Source organism: Pezoporus wallicus, unplaced genomic scaffold (assembly GCF_028554395.1).
Source record: "Pezoporus wallicus isolate ANWC-B61680 ecotype Strahan unplaced genomic scaffold, APGP_CSIRO_Pwel_v1 contig_1739, whole genome shotgun sequence".
Taxonomy (NCBI): Eukaryota; Metazoa; Chordata; class Aves; order Psittaciformes; family Psittacidae; genus Pezoporus; species Pezoporus wallicus.
In genome coordinates this window covers 1,465,554-1,480,598 of record NW_026637351.1, presented here as the reverse complement: position 1 = coordinate 1,480,598, position 15,045 = coordinate 1,465,554, and the positions used below count along the sequence as shown (strand labels likewise).

Below are 15,045 nucleotides of genomic sequence, written 5' to 3'. Positions count from 1 at the left end.
GTTCTGATGAACTTCTGTTTAAAATACCATAAGGGGGTTGAAGATCCATAGCATTTTCTGAATAAAATATTTCCTGGTTCAAATGTAGGCAATTAGATGGACGTATCTTGACAGAGCATGACCACTGAGAAATAATAGGAAATACCCCTCAGTGAGCAAGTACTAGTCAAAATTCTGATGAAAACCAGGAATCCTGTGTAGCAAGATCCATTCGACAAAATGATTGTTAGAAGGACCTTTTCAATAGTATCTGTTTTGCTATTCAGCCATTATATCTTTTGCCTGGGCTATCTCTTTCATTTTTTTTTGTTGTTTTTTTTTTTTTTTTGGTTTGGTTTGGTTTTTTTGTTGTTGTTTTTTGTTTTTTTTTTGGGGGGGAAGTGTTTTTTTGTTGGGTTGTTTTGGTTTTTTTTTTTTGGGGGTGGGGAGAGTGGTTCATTTTCTAGACATTTTGATATATTTTTGTCACAACCTCTGACTGCATTAAATGTAACATCATGGACATGAAATTTAGGCGCACTTTCCTCTTTCCCTCTGAACAACTTGACCACTACTGCTTAGCTTCAAAATTCTTCCCTGAGTGCCACTGCTCACTAAGTTACTTAATGCCTGTGATTTTGGTAACACGTACATGGTTTTCTTTCTAAAACTTCATTTTTACATCATACCATTCCCCAAAAGCCTCACAGCTAAGTTGGACTTAATTCTAACCACCTAAGATTTTTCCAGCTTCACAGATTTATGTAATCCATAGGTTTCATCAGCTTTTCACTATGTTCCAAGACATTAATTAACGAGAAGTAAAACAAAAGGAAGTTTCTGTGGGACAAAGCTTTATTCTAACTCGAATCATTAAAATGAAATCAGAGTCAAACTAATTGTTAAACCAGTCACAGTTTATGAACAGCTCAGCAAAGTACTTAAGCAAGTAGTCCATCTGGCTTCAAATTCTTATGAGCTTTCTAAGTTTTGCTGAATCAAAGGACCTATAGCAGACTTCTTGGAATGACTGCTATCTTCTGAATGACGACTATCTTCAAAATTCATTATGAGCACTACTACTACTCCCTGCGATGCTCCAGATCCACAAATGCAAAGCAATTCTTTTTTAGGTTGAAATTTTCCAGGTCTGTCTATGCAAAAAAAAACCCACAAAAGTTTCAAATTTAAGAAAAAAAAAAAAAAGTTGCATCATAGAATGGTTTGGATTGGAAGGGACCTTAAAGATCATCTCGTTCCAATCCCCCTGCCATGGGCAGGGACACCTTCCACTAGATCAGGTTGTTCAAAGCCTCATCCAAGTGTTTCTTTTTAGTGAAAGACTATGAAAGAAAAGATCCACAAAATCATTTAGGTCATAAAAGTCCTTTAATATCAGAGTCCAAACATTAACCCAGCGCTGCCAAGTCCACCACTAAACCATGTCCCCCAAGCAATACTACACATCTTTTAAATACCTCTCGGGCCGGTGACTCAACCACTTCCTGGGGTAGCCTGTTCCAATGTTTGACAACCCTTTTGGTGAAAAAATATTTCTTAATATCCAATCTAAACCTCCCCTGGCACAACTTTAGGCTATTTCTTCTTATCCTATCACTTGTTACTTGGGAAAAAAGACAAGCACTCACCGTGTTACAACCTCCTTTCAGTAGTTGTAGAGAGCAGTAAGATCTCCCCTGAGCCTTCTTTTCTCCACGCTAAACTACCCCAGTTCCCACTTCCAACAAGACTTGTTCTCTAGGCCCTTCATCAGCTTTGTTACCCTTCTCTGGACATGCTCCAGCTCCTCAGTGTCGTTCTTCTTGTGAGTGGCCTAAAACTGAGCACAGTATTAGAGATGCAGCCTTACCACTGCCAAATATGGAGGGCCAATCACTTCTCTGGTCCTGCTGGCTAAACTCCTTCTGATGCAAGCCAGGATGCTTTTGGCTTTCTTTGACACCTGGACACACTGCCAGTTCATATTCAGCAATTCAGTAATTCTTGTGCAGGACAATATCAGAGCTCAGACTTGGAAGTTACTATTTTAAATAGAAGGTTCTCTCAATGCTAGAGCTATGTATTTAATCCAAAAAAGCTGGTTCTGATTTACCAATTTTAAGAGCGCTGGGATGGAGGGAACACACACAGCAAACATCATAGAACTCTTTACAGAAATCACCAAAACTTCAAGCCCTGCAAAGTCTTATTTACATACTTATCTCCATCCATCTTAGTCATAATATGCCCCTTTACTTCATATGAAAAGCCCATGGCTCTATGCTGGAATGGGCTGACTTTTTCATTTGGAGTCTAAATATCCAAAAAGTGACATGTGGTGGAGTTATGAAATACATCACTGGTTTTACCAGATCCTCTCCCTTTAACTGCCCAGTATGAAAAAAAAATAAAAAGAAAGAAAAAAAAATTTTCACAAAATTACACCTAACCAGTCATTTTTCCTTTTGTAGCATTCACCTATAGACCAAATTCAAGTAGAAAGAAAGGTTGCAGTTCTGGTTTTAGCCTTGCCATTCTCAGTTGCCATCTAACAATTCATAATCTCCAGTGATGAAGTAAAATGAAAAGTGACTGCTGCAATGGAGCTGTCAACAACAAGGATTTACACATGATCATTTGGACAATGTTCAGCAGGTCTCACATTTTAGCTGAACATAGCAGAGAGATGTGAATTACTGGCAGTCTTTGGGAGTTAAAAGTTAAGAAGCATAAGGATGATGGAAAAGGATGAGGAAACATATTGCCCCAAAACATCTACTGTCTCTGTACGTGGCAGCTCCCTGAAATTCCAGCCTGCCGACACTGTTCCAAAAGCTAGATGAAATAAAAGGCTCCAATGGAAGCCATGCACTACTACTCCTAACTGATGGTAAACTGGTCCCCAAAGCAAAGTCAGAGCTCTGCAGCAGACAGACGGGCTCCTTACCTAGGCATTAGGACAAGCTAAGTCTCAGAAGGACAAATCAGAGTGCCTGGCCAAAGCTGGAAACAACTCAGACATACCCAAGTGTCGACACAGATCTTAAGTCCTACCTTAGCCTAGATGCTGTCTGTAGCTCAGGGGCTTACTTCCGCCTGCCATCTAAAACCCAAATCATCTCCTAGAGTCAGGTACCTATGCTCATTCTTTCAACAGATGAGCATGACTCTTTTCAAACAGTCTAAAGATGAGTAAGAAGCTCAGGTACTTCCCTGGCAAAACAGCTACGTGACCACAGCCTCAATCCCATCCTACACCTCTAAAGATGATAACGTAACCCTCAGGCTTGCAACTCTGTACATTGAGCAGCCTTGCCTTTCACTCACTGCAGAAACTGCACAGCAAAGAACAGGACCACAGAAAGTGAGAGCAAGTGGAGCCACAGCTAGCATTAATATGCAGAAATCAGAAGATTCCTGAGTTCTTTGGTCTCTGGCTTTTCCCAGCAACTATGTTCCCAGGAACACTGTAAATTAAACCGAACATAGAACAGAGTTTGAGCTACTTATGCTACACTCTTGGAAATAACAAGCCATTCAACAGACACTGCGCCCAATTCAAAACCATCTTCACCATACTCAGCAAAAGCTTACACCTTCACAGATTCCTAATCTAATACACAAATGCCCACATTGGCAAGCATTTGAGATAACATGGTTTAAGATGCTGCCAGTACTGTCTTGGTCTCTGTAATTCATCATATGCACGTTTATCTGGTGAGGTAAAATGTTTTAAACTGTGTAACTCTCAAAAGGCCTTTTCCATCAGAAAACTAATGCAGCACACTAACACTTAGGGTAGACCTGCTTGTTATGACTGAACAAGTGAAATGAAAACTTCTTTAAACTTCATAAAAAGACCAGATTTGGGTCAATGACGATAGTGCCGTTGTACATTCAATATGCTGTTAAATATTCATTCCAATTAGAAACTATTTGTGCACAGACTAAAGGAAAGAGGGGGACAGTACTTAGAAGTTTCAGGAAACACCAAGATAGGTCAAAATAAGTAATAGTGTTTTTTTTTAATTCTGTAACATTTGTGTAATTAGGTGATGATTAAAGGTAAAACTGCAGAGAAGCTAAGAAAAAACAAAGGAATAAAAACAGAAAAGAAGGCATATATAAAAAGAGAAAAGGCAATCAGCAATGGTTTCAGTCTCTGAAACAAGAGGACTTGCAACTTATTTGCATTCTCACGAGCCAGCAAGATGTAAGGCTGTGGGAGATGATGTCAGAACTACACCTGTGCCAGGCCACAGGGCTCAGCAGAGACCTGATTTTTTGGTTGTTTTTTTTTTTGTTTTGCTTTGGGCTCTGGCTTCCATTTTATTGAAGATTTTGTAAGAATTTACAACTTTATTTGTAAGCGACAGAGATTTCATGTAACTGAAACCTGAGTTGAGGACAGCCTGTGCCTTTCATTTTGACTTCCCATTTATTATTGAGTGCACAATCACCTGAATTATCAGGAACACTAAGAACCACCCAGATAAAAACTAACAAGTACAACCAACTATTTGTAAGGCATTAGGGAATAACTACAGAGCCAGCCATGTCCCCAAAATAAAGAGAAATACACCAAGTCTAGGTGATATTAAAAATGGAAAAAAAAAAAGTGGAACAAATGCAGGAATGTCATAATACTGAAATTCACAGCCTGCTTTCTCAGAGGATTTTGCATTAGAAAAGTACAGCTGAAATAGTTTCCAAAGAAATTACTTCCAAAGAATAAAACCAAAACAAAACCCACCAAAAAACCACAGCAGGCTTCACTTCCTGAGATAACATTGGAATAAATACTGCTTGAGAAGTGTACTATGTTTTCTATTGTTCTATTATTATTTATTATTGCATTGTTACCTATTTAAGACTATGTGTTATGGTTAAAGTATGGTTTTAAACAGATGTGAATGACTAACTCTCCAAACGCATTACTAGTGAAGTTTTGTTCCACAGTGTCTGGTACCAAATTACTTTTAGAAAAACTTAAAACTTACTGTCATCTGTGCTGGCCAAAATCTCCTTTAATGTCAGACTGCCAGTTGTTCAGCTTCACTACCTAACTACATTAATTACCAAATAAAAAGGAGAAACAGGTTTTTTTCTTACATTTTTCTTTCCTTTGCTATCATATTTCATTACAGGAAATGAAAATGAAAAATATACTCTTGAAGTATGTTTTCCTGTTTTTGAACAAATAGGAATACTCTAAAGAACAGATCATGAGAATAACTGAGATAACAAGAGGATGATTCTTCTCCCATTCCTAAAAAAGAAGAGCGTGTTGGGGATGTTTGGTGGGGTACCTAATTAACCTCTCCTTTCAAACAGGCTCTATTGCTCAGCTTTTGTAATTTAAAAAACTCAGGATGATCTCTTTTTGCATGAGTCATCCTCTTATTTCAGAAAAAAAAAAAATCATTGATTTTACTTTCCTTTTTCTTTAATACAGCTGTCAGCTTTGTCAGGCAAGTGTGGAAAACTTTGTGGGACAATCTGAAGTACGAAATAAGCACTTCTTCATGGAACCCTTAAAAAGGGGTTTAGCCAGTATTGTCCTGCTATGTATTTTTATCTCAGTACCACTGGATTTAAAAAGTGATCTACTAAAACCTCTAGATAAATCAGGTTTGACACTAACATAAAGAATGGGTATATTCAAAGGCCACCTTTGACTTAGGGAGGCCAGTCCTCTTTGTCTCCCTTGTCAGTCTGTAGCCACTATGGACGGAGAAAGGCTCCTCTAGATGGTAATTCAGAGCACAAACCAGCTTGGGGTTCTCTGTATTACACGCTGGAAATACTGATTTATTGTTACTGACCACAGGAACCCAAGAAGACTAATTTTCCTGGGTTAGAGTAAACCTTTGTGTATAACCCAACATCCATTCCTGTAACTCCTTGTAGGATGTAGCACAGCATTTGCACCAATTCTGTACCTCACAGCTGGCTGTACTCACACAAGCTCATAAGCCTTAAAATCTGGAGAGTCTTCTTTCATTTCATTTGTTACTGGTTGGATTACTACATAATTCTTGTTTCTAACTTCTACATCCTTTTAATATTTAAATACAATTTTCATGTCTAGCGGTCAAGTCATCCTTTACTCTTAATAAGCTATTTTCGCCAAGTCTTCATTCAGTCCAAGTCTAATATAGCTTTAGTCCTTGTATGCTTGGATAAGGAAAGAACGTAAGTGTAAATCTCACCATATTTATAGGAAAAGAGATTTAATCTTCCATGTTCCTGACTCAAGAACTGCATTTTTCATTTTATTATATAGGTAAGCATTTCATTATATGAATAATTTTGTCCTAAACTTTTCCAGTTTATTTTTGCGTTTAGGTTTTTAATTCAGTCCATATAAAGATAGACTGCAAGGAATAACAAACACTCAATTTACTTTGAGCAAGCACAGAATTAAAGCTGAATGCTGACACCTCAGAACAAAGAATCTCAACTCCATTGCACAGGCACTAAACTTCAAGTATCAACATGGTATAGTGTGGACTGGTACAGTCTTTAAAGAAAACTGATTTTTTTTTTTTTGGGGGGGGGGGGGGGGGAAGGGGGAAGTTACTAAGCCCAAGAAAAGAAAAATTGTCCTTATCAACAATTTTCTTCAGCAATAATTCTTTCATGCATCTGGAATGGCATATGGTCAGCATTTTCTTTAGGGGACTGCAATTTGTCTCCATTTTACATACTAATAGTATATTCAGTCAGACCAAAGATATGCCTATCCCCATACCATATCTTTAGCAAAGGCTGAGAGCAGAGGTCTCTCAGCACTAGGCCAAGGAAAGCAGGGATTTCCCTGTTTGCACGGATATTGCAGGGATACATCTCAGGATCCCTTCCAAGCCCTCAGGGACGGAGCTTTCTGTTCTGCAAAGCAAGGATTGATCCTTTTGCATTGAAAGCCCACAGCCAGGTAAACTTTTAGTATGTACAGTGGCTCATAGTTAAACTATGCGCCATGAAGAAAAAATGCCACCTCCTACTTGTTCTGAATCTGCCACTTGATGATTTTATTTGATCCCCTCTGGGTCTTGTAGAACAACAGACAGTTAATGAGCATTCGCTGTTCATTTTTTCCATTACACTCCTATATAGATTCTTATCATTTTGACAGAATCACAGAATCCCAAGGGTTGGAAGGGACCTCAAAAGATCACCTAGTCCAACCCACCTGCAAGAGCAGGGTAACCTAGAGTACATCACACAGAAACTTGTCCAAGTGGGCCTTGAATATCTCCAATGTAGGAGACTCCACAACTCCTGTTAGCTATTTCTTTGCTAGGCTGAAGATCCTTAATCTATTTAATTGCTCTTTATCACTGTCACCCATTTCTAGTTCTATTATCTCTCTCTTTTTTTTTTTCCCCTCACCCTTCCTTTAAATACGGGGATCAGAACTGCCCCCAGAGTCGAGACAAAAACACAGGCAGTTTATAGACTGGCATAGCAGACTTAAGCTCTGTTGGCCATTCTTCCCTGATTATTTTTTTTTTTTACCAGTCTTAAACACTTAACCAATGTTTGGATTTACTATAGTAAGCTCTCTACATCACTTCCTTTGGTGCTAATAGCTTACAGCCTCAATAATAGCAGGATTGTTCTCCCCTGCATGCATTACTTCATAGTATCAGCAGCAAGCTTCATCTCCAGTTACTAAGCATCACAAGATCCCTCTTTGATTCTTCATAATTAGCTTCCATTTTTGCTACCCTCATTAACTTAGAGTCATTCTGCACTCATGTGTCCAGATCACCAATGCATATGCAGACTAGTGTTAAGCCCAGCACACATCCATGCGCAACTCCACGAGTGACCTCTGTCCCCTCTGTGAAAACAGGTCATTTATTCCTACCTCATTTTTCAACCAACTATCAGTCTAGGAGAGAACTTTCCTCTTATGTCAGAGCAGTTTCATTTCACTCAGCACCTTTGGCAAATAGTTCTCAAAAGACTTTCTGAAACTGAAGAGTACTGCATCAGCTAAATCACACTTACAACCTAAACAGTGTCTTCAAAGAACTCTATCAAACCTCTGAGATTGTTCTGACTCTTATATCAAATTTGTCCATGAATCCATTAGTTTTCTTCTTCACTGTATTTACCAACAAATTGACTGGTATGAATGCCAGTCATACTTATCCTGTTCTTTCCTACAGGCTTTCTGGATGCCTTTTTGAAACTGGCAACACCTTTGGCATGCTCAAGTTCACTGCTACCACACCAGTACTGCTGTTAAACACCAGCATTAACAGTTCAGCAATTTTACAGAGAGCTCTTCCAGAGGTCTTGGATGCATTCAGACTTGGCAATTTTTGTTGTAACAAATGCTGTAACCCATTTCTACAGTTTTTTTCTAAAAACCGAAATATTCCAGCATCTCTTGATTTGGAAGAGATGCCTCAATGGTACCTTGTGCTTCTCTCCCCACAGGAGAAAAATTTTGTTTTGGGAATATGAGGTCCTACACAGTGAGCATTTTTTTGAGCTCTTTTAGATCTTAGTTATCTATTGACCCAATGGCCTTCCTGGTTTTGATGTTTTTGCAAGAGTAGTCTTAAAAAGCTTCTCTGCCTTTTAAAAATCACTTATTAGGCTTTAACTTGTTTTACTGTGTATTTTATGCCTAATTTACCCTATTTTCACTTTTTTATGTTTTGGACATAAGTTTTTGAAGTTTTCTGTTTCTTATAGCCTGCTCAACCATGGGTTGAGGGTCAGAGAAGGATTTGCTTGGGGATATGCATTTGTTCTGAGTCTCTCCACACTGGCTACAAGCATTTTACTCATTTGACTGTTCCCCGGACCAGGTTTTCCATAGAAATTTTAATGAATGCCCTGCTGGCTACCTTCTCTATGGTAGACCTATGCCATCAATAACTTACCTTAGAACTAACCATTCACTCCCTCCATCTTAATCTTCTAGTCTTCTACCATTTGCATAGAACAGTTCTATTTTCATCTGACTGCCTATTCTTCTGTGCTCCTGTCTATATTTGACCTAATTTTTCATGTTCTCTATATGACCTTCATCTATATGACCTTCATCTATATGACCAACATTGCACAGCAATGTTAAGGCCTTCAACCCCAGAGGCTGTGGCATCTTGACCTGTGTGTCTTTTCTGCTTGTCCTCACTCAGAATGTTGGGATTACAGTGCAGACTGATGCTGCAGAGGTCTTTATTCTTAACCTTCTATTTAGCTACTCAGATGATGTTTCCAGCACTATTTTGGTAGCCCGTCTATGTCACCAGCACTTCTCCACCTACTTCTCCAGCACAAAAACGTAGCCTAGACTTCTTTTGTTGTAAGCCTCCTTGGCATGTAGTTGGAAGGTATGCTCCCTTTCAGCAACATAAACTCAGCCAGCTGCACTCCACTTAGTTGTCAGGAGATATCCATCTATCACCTAGACTCAATACCATGCAATGGCATTCTCCGAGCAAAAGGATAGCTGGCCATCACGTGAGAGCAAGGTCTCATCTACAGGATGAAATTTCAGGATCATTTCTCCTTTACAGGTTTGATGTCCTCCAAATTAGGAGTTACCCCTCATAGAAGCCCAGTGGCAGCCTGCTTAGAGATAAACAGTGAGACTACATGCCTGGAGGTTTAGTTTACACATTTGTAATTAAATATACTTTCCTTACACATATACTTAGCATGTTGTGACTTTTGAAGTGGACAAGAGTCCACTTCAGTTATAGTAATCTACAATGGGCATCTTGCAATGTCGTAACTATCTCTTTGGTTTAACAGGTGTATTAATACTGTTGAGAGTAAGAAAATGCTACTCTTTTCTAACTGGAAACCTGGTATCAACCTCTAGCCTGTGAAACCAAAGTTTCCAAGCTAATGGCCTTGGCACACAACTTGTGTTTTAGGCTTACTCTCAGTGTACTTTCGCTGAAGTTTTCACTTTGTGCCTCCTTCCCCTTTCCCCTTGCCCTCAACTTTGAATCAGACCATTCTCATCCTCCTGATAGACATTCTAGTGGCTTTCTAAAAATCTGCCTTTGATACTGGCCTATTAAGGTTTTTAAAAATAAAATAAACAAAAAAATCCTTCATCTGCCTTCCATTCGCCATCATTAATCCATGGACCTAGTACATTCTCTAGGTTCCCACAAAGCATTTTCAAGATAATCCTCCACAGGTACTAAAGGAGCGAGAAAGTTTAATTTTTCTTGTGTAAAATACTGGTATCACTGACAGGTATTTCCAGTAACTGCCAGGCAATCATGCTTTATAATCTAATGGATTACAGCCACCTTTATGATTGTATGAAATGACTAATTGTGTGAGGCCTTAAATACAGTTTTCTTAAGACAACAGCAGACACATACCCAGCCACAACTTTCAGTTCAAAACAGCTCAAAACAGTTTTCCAAGATGCAGCATCTGTTGAACTGCTAATGGGAGCTGTACTTAACAAATACATCCCACATCAAATCAAAGAGTAGTCCCTATAACCAAGACTTGTCAATTCAAAATGGGACCTTACACATTTAGTTTCCAAAACTAGATTTTTTACTATGAATTCTACTTTCACTTACACCAAGTCTGCTACATTTTATTAGCTATAATGTACACAACTTTAAACACAAAAGAATTCTTGAGGGTTTCCCACACACACTGTCATGGCTGTATTTATAGGCAAGATGATTAAACATTTGCATTTTATTGTAAAGGATAAATTGTACCATACAGTAAAGTGAAACTCAATACTAACTGATTCATAAAACAGGCCTGATTTTTCAGTTGATAGTAAATGGTTCTCTTTTCCTTTCCACCATCAAATCTAATTTAAAGTAACCCAGTGTACTGCAAATACATTAGCTACTTAGTAATCTCCAGTAATGGCAGGGAAACTCATCACAAATTGCAGAATGTTATGAATCATCTTGTGAACACATAACTGCTATACACTGCAGAAGGCACTTTAACAAATAGTTTCATTCATTCATGTCAATACTTCATAATTAGCACAGACAAGTGTCTGTAAATTGAACTCTTGAACATCACACTGCTTAGTTACCAAAGGTTTTTTTATTTAAAATTTTGAACACTTGATGTATTGAAAGACCCCATTAAAATTTTGTACCAAAGACAAACAATATTTTCATTTTCCGTTCTAAATGTGTTAGCACAAACAAATGAACTCAATAATGTTCAAAGCAGCCATAAGCATATGCTGACCTGTACTACATAAACAGTTCAACTGACTTTATCAGATCTATTAATTTAAGGTTTTAAAGTATACTTAACTGTTTTGCTCAATAAGAGATAATAATAAAAGAACTATGGGGCTGTATAGAAATTAGCACCGATGCTTTTTTCTCCACAGCTACACCAGAGTGAGTCCCCGCTCAGAACAGGAGACAACCCAGTGACATGACGGCCAAAAGTGGTTAGAAGAGCTGTCCCCTGCAGAACTGCCGCAAAGATCTTGATTTATCCACCTTTTTATATTTAAATTGGAGTCAAGAACTGCAATAGCTCTTCAGGGTACCCTATGAAGGCACACGGTATTTTGAAAGCTTTATGAAGGCACTCACAAAACCCCACTCAGATTAGGGTCTTGCTATTTACCAACAGAGATACAGCCTCTCTACACAGAGCTTACAGTTTCAGGGCACAGGTGCCCACAAAGCTATACCTGTAGTTTCCTGAATGCTTTTTTAAACAGTGGATTAAAAAAAAAAAAAAATATTATTTTGACTTGGATTTCAGGATGTCAAGATGTCAAGCTGTCATCATTTAACAGTTTACTGGTGACAGCTATTGGCTATACCTAATGGGATGTACACTCTTAGCCATTCTAACAGTGAAATAAATCATTCTTTCTGCAACCTACCTCACAACTAGCGAGAACTAAAACTGTGGCCAAGGTCCAGATACTGCACGACAGCTGACACAAGGGGACTTTGTCATCTGCGGATATTTGTGGTATAACCACGACCTCACAGAAGCAATTTAAAGGTTTAGATAAAAAAAACCTTCTCAGACTAGAATAACAACCATCAAATGCAACAGTATAAATATATTCATAAACACAGTGATAATTCCACTTTGACACATCTTACCAGTATAACTTCCCACTCATCACTTCCAAAAAAATCCTCAAGCTCCAGCTCCGAGTTCATCTCGTCCTCCATGGCCTCACAGCAATCCTGGAATGCAGACCCATGGACTAATTTCTAGAGGCTGTGCACACCAATGTAAACATACAAGAAAAAGTCTGCCTCACTCTAACATTGCTAATTAATGAGAAAAAATAATTATGAAGGTAATTTAGTATTTCCCTTTGGATTGAAATATGAAAGCTCATCATGAGCTTTTATTATGTACTGCTTATTTTTACCTTTTTTTTTTTAACAGAAAACAACATTGCAGATTTTATTTATTTATTTTTTTTAATCTTGTAAGATTTAACCCTTAACAGCACATATGCACCACCACTGGCCAGTTACATGAAATGACATCTTCTTAGTTACATCTTCTTAATTCTGTAATTCTCCTTGAGCTTTCCATTCTTCATTGCTCATAAAAACAGTACTGATACTGAAAAGACATCCAGAACATCCAGGCCTGCAAATCTTCCTATCTTCTCTAAAGTTTCTTCTTTTTCTCCTTTTCAAGTATATTCAAGCCAATAAATGCTGCTAGGTTTATCAATATGAAATCTATTTATTTAGAAGGAAAAAAAATACCTTCATGCAACCTAGTGCTCCAATTCTTTATCTTTAAAATAAACCATGAAGAAGTGGGAAGATCCCACCTCTTCTTGCATACTGCCTTCAAAGTATTTTTGCCCCTTTTAGTGATCAAATATAGATTTTTCCATGACATTTTGATTAGGCTCTTACTGTGAATACATTAAGTGATAATTGGTCCAAAACCACCTATTGAGCCAGGAACATCAGAATACAGTAAATACTAGGTGCACCATAGGCAGTTGTATGAATCACTTCACATACCTGTGGTTTTCCAGGTTGCTGTGCTTAGTCATGAGTACACTCTTCATTTTCTTGCACACGGAATAATTTCTGCCAAATTTTGTTCTTGGCTTCTACACTGCCACCTGTAGTCATACAAGAGAAATTAGCCATATTTTATGCTGCAAATCCCATTACCACAATGTTTCAGCTCACTTCTTTTTCTATACAACCACTCTAAAGCATTCTCCTTTGTAAAAGGTGTGTTAAGATACTCAGAGTTATTTGCAATTTTTCTCTTTAATAAATTTCAGGAAGGAAGTTAAAAAAAAAAAAAAAATCACAGTCCCAACTCACTTTAACCCCACAGAACATTTAAAACTCTCAGAGACAGATATGGGCTTTACAGATTTTTAAGTTATCCTTATTGCTTAGTGGACACATCATAACCTTGACAGAGCAAGGTGACTTCTGAAGCAGCAACACAAAATACACCTGCACTTCATTATTTGGTAAATACAAAAACTAATTTCATTTGATCTTCCATCTGAAAAAACAAAAATGAACACAGTTTTGCAGCAATGTAATTTCCATGCTCAGCTTAGTTACCTCATACAGGTTGTAAAGAAATACATACAAACATACGCACCCCAAACAAAAAACAAAACAAACAAAAAGAAACGCTAGTATTTGGAAGAATATCTCATAGAACTTAAAAGTGATCTTGAACTTTTTCATACAATGAAACTGGTTTATGCCCAGTTTACAGTACCTGGAGGACCATGCCACTGTTTTTACTAAATTAACCGTTTGCATCAAAATAAGACCCAAAACACGAAGTAAGCAGAGCCCTCAAGTTAACCCTTTCCTGAAAACATGATAAACCAGAAAATTCAGGGCTTCCTGGAAAACGCAAAGCTTGCTGGTGTTCAGAACAGGGGGTTCACCGAATAATTAAGTTTCAGAGTACAAGCTCGGGGGGAACACTGGCTTTTGCGTACATATGCACTCCCCATTCTTCATGTTCTGAATTACCCCTGCCGTCCCTGGAAGCAGTCGGCCGAACGTTCCCACTGTATCCCAGTCTGGGAAAACGCTCTCAACACATTAAGGAGAGAAGCTAACTCCGTCCACCGCGCCACGGCGAGCACACGGATGTCCGCGGCCGCCGGGGACCCGCACCCCTGCGCTGCCTTACAACAGCGATCGCAGCCTTCACCAGGAACCTCACGCTGGAACGGAAACCGAAATCAAACGCGGTTTTCCAAGAACTAGTTGCTCTTTATATATATATATATATATATATGTGTGTGTGTGTGTATATGTATATACACATATATATAAATAATAAATAAATGAATAAAGCCCCAGCCACCGGTGGGGCTTGCCTGCGTCCCAACGCGCACCTCCAGCTAACCCTCCCGCCTCCCTCGGGCGGGAAGGCACTCACGGCAGCGGGGACCCGTCGGGGACCTCACCGTCTTCCCTCCCAGCCGGGCGCCGCCCCGATACCGGCGTCCACGGACACCCGCCGCCGCCCCCCCGGCAACCCGCGGTCCCACGCGTCCGCACGCCCGACCCCACCGCGGCGCCCGCGACCCCGCGAAGCCCCCCACAGCCCCACGCCCCAGCCTCCCCTTCAGCCCCACTGAGCCCCTCACCGCGACGCCCACCCGAACCACGCACACGGAGCCGCCCGGCCAGGTGCCTCCCACCGGGACGGTACCGGAGGCAGAGGGGCACCGCTAAGCCCGAGGGTCCGGCGCTGCAGAGCAGCGGGCGCTGCCCACCCACCTGCGCTCGCCGCGCTCCTCACGCCGCCGGCCGGTGCCGCAGAATGAGGCGGCGGCTCCTCCTCACCAGCGCGGCTCGCTCCCTCCCTCCCTCCCTCCCTCCCTCCCTCCTTTCCTCCCGCCGCCGCGCAGCCAAGGGGAGCCGCGCGTCCCGGGTGCTGCCGTGCCGCGCCGCCAGCCTGGGAGTCCTGCGGGAGGGCGGGCGGGAGTAGGAAAGGGAGGGAGGAAGGGATGGAGGGAGGCGGCTCGTCGCTCGGCAGAGCCTCCCTCTCCTGCTCTGGCTCCCTCCCTCCCAGGCACGTTTCTGCCGG

General features: G+C 40.2%; 1 long non-coding RNA gene across 2 annotated transcripts in view; it reads right to left on the bottom strand.

Moving 5' to 3' along the window:
• Positions 1-14,821, bottom strand: part of LOC130596950 (uncharacterized) — a 57,800-nt gene extending 42,979 nt beyond the window's left edge. For both annotated transcript variants that reach the window (XR_008971646.1, XR_008971645.1), the window contains exons 1-3: positions 14,736-14,821; positions 12,984-13,087; positions 12,090-12,176 (exon numbers count right to left, since the gene is read on the bottom strand). This is a non-coding gene — a long non-coding RNA (uncharacterized LOC130596950). The remainder of the gene's footprint in view (positions 1-12,089; positions 12,177-12,983; positions 13,088-14,735) is intronic.
• Positions 14,822-15,045: the final 224 nt, after the last annotated feature.